Raw genomic sequence first — 5,656 nt, 5'->3', positions numbered from 1 at the left:
TACCTCAGCTCAGAAATGCATCTCATTTCTGAAATGAAATGCATGCCATTTGCATTTCAGTTATATCTAACTAAAATGTGTATTATGTTGAATATGTGTTCAGAAACATACGTAATGAATTCAGACTTCTGTGTCTCCTTTTCTCTCTATCTACTGTGTTTAGGATTGAACCTCTAATGGTAGATGCAGTATGTCAATGGTTTACAGGCCAGTTCAGCCTGGTTCCATGACTAATGGGTCAGGGGGACCCACAGACCCACACCTTGGGAAAGGGGGAAGGGGAAAAGGGGTAGAGAGGGTAAAGGGTAGAGAGATGGGCCTAAAAATGAAACAACAATGATCTGAGGAGAAAAGTTGATTTACTAAATGAGATATTGAAATGCAAGATAACACAATATAATATAATATAATTGAAATTGAAGCTAAGAAATCAAATAAAATGAGAGTGTCCAAAAAACAAAGGCCTTACTCTAACGCTGAAGGTGAGATGGCTAGGGAGCACACACGCTGTAGAGATGAGCGGAAAGGAAAAAGGAGATGTCTCATGATTTGCAAACAGTTTTGTTTTCCCATCCAAACTGAAAATAAAAACATAAAGTCCTCTGGGCTATATAGTTGTCTTCTGAGACAGCTATACCTAGAAATATCAACAATACACGGAACTGGAGCATTAACTCTTTAACTCCCAGTGCACTACTTGATGTTAAGATGTGAAATACCAATTACAAAAATCCTGAAACTGTGATACAGTTGAAATGCCCCATCCCTTGCAGTGGTTGTATGATGTGACAACCTGTATCGGAATGTTTAATTTTGCAAGCTACAGCATCTGACTTACAGGGAGAGATATCTTCTGCTTCTGATTGCTCAGAACAAACCCATCAGGGAGAGATACATTAATCTTCTGTGATGCAGACCCAAACACGAAAAGTTAGCTAGCCTATTTGCTGTCATTAAGGAAATAAATAAGATTGACTGTCCCATTGCATCCACAGGAGGGGACTTCAGCTCTTCTGTGAGATGCTCAGTAGTGCTCCTTCTCAATGTTTAACACCATCTGCCTCTCCAGTGTGGCATTAAACACAAATCACACCAGGACTACAGCAAGCTATTGGGAGAAAGACTCTACTGGGATTCCTGTTCTTCCTATAGCCCTCCTGGATGCCACAGGAGTGGCTGTTGTCTTATGTGTTGCCTCAAGTGTTCTAATTTCAGTAACAACAGTAACACTTGAGATAGACAAAGTAAACCTCTTTAAAAGCCCAGAGAAGTCATCTGCTGCTTGAGATAGCTTGCAAAAGAAAATTCAGTTGTCTATAAACATGTTCTTTTTCACTCTCTACATTTCTTGGACATGGAGGTTGTTAGTGATTTTGCATACATCAATGCAAGTGCAATTCACCGTAGTTCTGACATACAGTCTAATTGGCTTTAATATATAATTTTATTTTTTGAATGCTAACGTTTATGTAATGACTTTCTAATTGATTTTTTCTTTATAAAGGACCATTGATTCATTCCCTTCAGTGAAACTCAGTTAACTTTCTAAGAGAATTTATGAAAAGAAGGATGTGCTACTGCTACTTTCTTTCTACCTTTCTTTCTCTCTTCTATAAAATGTGTTATTTATATTCATAAGCAAGCTTCTGCAAAGATAAACAAAGCTAAACAACTGTGCTTTATGTATGAGTATGAAATAGGTTCCTTATAAAAAATGTGTCTCTTCAAAGATGGATTGAGCTCTTGTGGCACTCTTCCTAAAAACTACATATTCATCAGGTCTTATGATATATTAGCATGACAGCTATTTAACGTTTGTAACAAGTTATTCTAAGCAATCAGACTGAATTGTACACAGATTATACGAACTGATGTTATTTTACAAAAATAGAAATGATAAATTTTAAATGGAAGCATAAGCTATGGTGTTATCACATTGGTTATGTCATTGTGAATTAAGTTACAGCTGATTTTATATGAAGTACAAAGACTGTGAGGAAGTTTTCTGTTATTGTACAATATACAATCCCAGCTAGATAATAATAAGTAATGAGACTGATAATTGGAAACAAAAACAGAATAGAAACCCACACTGTTATTTAAGTCTGATTTTTTACACCAGTGACAGAGGAAGAAGATCTAATTAAAAAATATGCCAGCACGTTTAAAACCAAACCTATACAGATATTGCAAATTAGATCACATTGTCATTTTGCAAGCTGTTCCAGACAAACCACCAGTTTGGCTTAATTACGTGATTACTTTGATGTTCTGCAAGTGTATCCGTTTCATCATAATTTGCCAGGAACTTGCAAAGGAGATGACATGCATAACATTGAACTAGTCCTTAATACAAAGCAAAAGGCACAATGAGATCCAATTCCTAGAGGATCAAAACAGATATAGCCTAGGTGAAAATAAAGCCTATTTTAAAGAGTAAACATTATTAACTATTGGATGATCTTCTGTAGGGTGTTTGTCAATTCTGTCTTCCATTACTATAAGTTTTGAAATTAAGAGTGAATAACCTTCTAAATGTTTCACTATGACCCTGACTGAGAACTCATTAACTGAACTGTTTCATAGGAGTCTGTTCTGTGTCTACTAAACTTCTTACTAGATTATCATAATGCTCTCATTTGGACAGTGAGTCTCTCTTTTAATAAATAAATGTAATTATTTATATTTTATATTTTAAGAGAGATGTAAAAACAGTGCATCTATTGTTTTTATTTTTAAAGGATCAGTACAACAATTTGTACTGAGAACAGACTTCTGAGGGTATAATGGATATTATCTCCTTTTTACAGACAGAATGAGTTTCATAGACATTGAGTTGTTAGGTCTAAATTCAAACAGTATGCGAGCAACAAAATGAAAACTTCCAACCACCATTCCTGGCTCCGGTGCTTGTACCATTGCATTACATGTATTTACAAAGTTTTATCAAACCGCTGTAAAGATGTTTCCTGCAGGTATTCTGAACATTTGTAAACATGGTTTCAAAGTACTCTCAAGCTCTATTTTAGTTTTTCTTACACTAATTCTAACAGAATAGATAAACTTCACTGAAGAATAGCAATGTATTAATAGTGAAGATCATATTACTAAGCTAGTTATAATATTAAGCTAGTTATAATAAGAATAGCTGTTCTTACTGGAAAAGGGAAATATTCATTTTATATATATGGAAAAATATACACAAGATTCACCATTTTTTACCAATCCTTTCCTGGGGAATTTGGGTCTTTGAATAGCAAGAAAACCACACTCCTCTGTGCTGTTATAGATCCTTTTAACTAGCAAGTAGGTGATGTAAAACAAACATTGGGCCTTTAACTTTGTATATTAAAATTTCCGTTGCCTGCTTCTACACCAGTAAGAAAACATGAAACCATTAATAGCAGAGATGCACTCTGTTGGTATCTAAATTTTCCTTTATTCAGTCCATAAAGGCTATCATCTCAACTCATTGATACAACTAGCAGCCTGATACAAAGCAAAGCTAGACTCAAAATATCACCACTTCCTTTTTAAAAAAATCCTGACTGCCGAAATTAATAATAAGAAGAAAGACATACCAGAATCAGATAAATCAGATACCTCATGCTGCATAAATTAACAAATGACTTGTAAATAACTGGTTACCAATTGACTAAATGTTAAATATTCTAAGATTTGTAATACAGTGTAAAATTAAGTTTAGGAAAATTCTGTTGCAAATAAATAAACTTGAATCTTTTAGGAATTGTTTTCCATCTATTAGTTTTTTTTTTAAAAAAAAAAGAGAGAGAGAGAGCTGGAGTGGGGGAGAAGCTAGCAACAACATAACAACATAGTACAGTCATTTCTTAGATTTTAGGTGAGGGAATAATGTACGCCCTAGAAAAGCAAGTATACTTTTGAGTGAGTGTACCAAATTCAGGTGCTGAGGAAGCAGCAAGCACAGATTGCCACAGTGCTGTGAGAAGTGAGGTGTAGCTGCTTTGTGCCAGACACAGCTGTTTCAGCTGGCTCCATTGACCCCACCACAGGGTGCAGTCAGGCCCCTCAACCATGGGCAAGTGCCTTGGGATGAAGAAAGCTTGGAAATCCAAAATGCTGCCTGGCATTAAGAGGAAAAGAGTGAGAAACAATCCTGCAAGTAGCTCGGGGAGGAGGTGCATCCAGTAGAGTTCATTGTGCTGTTCTGGAGAGCCTGTGCTGAAGCAGGGAAAGGTGTGAGGAGGAAAGGTCAGCAGGTTAGGTTAACTGTCTCAGGTCTGAGACAGTTAGAAGGGTCAGAAATGGAGGGGTGGCGTAGGCCTGAAAAGCAGGCAGTAACATAGGCTCTATGCTCTCTGTGTTTGTTTCTCTCCATCTCATGTTATTTGTTTGGAAACAAATTACTTTTCCCCAAGCTAAATCCATTTTGACCATGATCACAATCTGTAAGTAATCTCTATGCCATCAGGTTTTCACTTAATTTGGAAATTTAGGAAACTATGAGCTACAGTGTTATGACAGAATATATTCCCCACATAACCTGCAGTGCTTTAAATAAGCTAGTCTAAAAATTCTGCAAATTAAGTGAATAGTTTACTTAAAACATTTTAGTTTTAGTTAAAACATTTTAAAAAAGAGAATGTTGTTTTGTAATATCTTTTTTTTCCTCAGTTCTGTTTCGGTGCATCTAGATAGCCATGTTATCATTGTATGTATTTCCAAAACCTGAGACAAAGATCTATTTGGCTTTTATTGATTATTTGAAATCAATTTTTAGGGATCAGATCCATCATATAAACTATATTTTAAATATAGATTATTTTAACATTTGAAATGCAAAGCAAGAAAATGTAAAGCTTGAAGTGGCAAAAGAGAGAGGTTCTGTGGCTAAGACAAGTTTAGAAGTGAGGATGTCCAGACTCCACGCCCAGTGCTGAGGTTTTTTATTAACTAAATATTTGGCAAAAATTTGTATTCTAAATTTTTAAAGTGCCTAGTCTCACATCTCTTCAGTGTGCTCCCCTGCTTTAATCAGACTGTTTCCTCACCTACAAGTGGTATTGCTGATTAGTTCTCTCAAATTTTACATGTACATGTAAGTGGTTTTTCTTCATTTGAAAAGAAAGCACAATTCTCAGAATGTTTGGCTTTACATGAAATCATTGGATGGCCTTGCTAAATCTGAATAAATGCCATGGAGCAATAAATTTAATAAATAAATCACAAAAAATAAAAATAAAATAAAAATAATGTATTTGAAATGAATCTTCTACGGGTATCTCAACCAGAAAAGGTGAGTCCAAGAGGGTGTACCCCCCCGAAAGAGTGACACAGGCAAGATGGTAACAGCAGATAAGGAGAAGGCTGAGGTACTCAAAAAATTTTTACCTCAGCCTGTTCTGATGAGTGCACAGCACAGCACACAGCCCTCAAAATACTGGTTCACAGTGAGGGGATTGGAGAAGAAACATCCTTCCCATTGTAAACAAAGATCAGGTTCAGGATCACCTGAGGAATCTGAACATCCACAAGACTATGAGTCCTGATGAGATGCATCCCAGAGTCCTGACAGAATTGGCTGATGTAGTTGCCAAGCATCAAACATATTAGAAAAGCCATGACAGTCAACTGAATGCCCTGATGACTGGGAAAGATTTGGAAATGTTTCTGG

Source organism: Phasianus colchicus, chromosome 10, assembly GCF_987193195.1.
Source record: "Phasianus colchicus chromosome 10, bPhaCol1.hap1.1, whole genome shotgun sequence".
NCBI classification, from domain to species: domain Eukaryota; kingdom Metazoa; phylum Chordata; class Aves; order Galliformes; family Phasianidae; genus Phasianus; species Phasianus colchicus.
Note: the sequence above shows the minus strand (reverse complement) of the source record.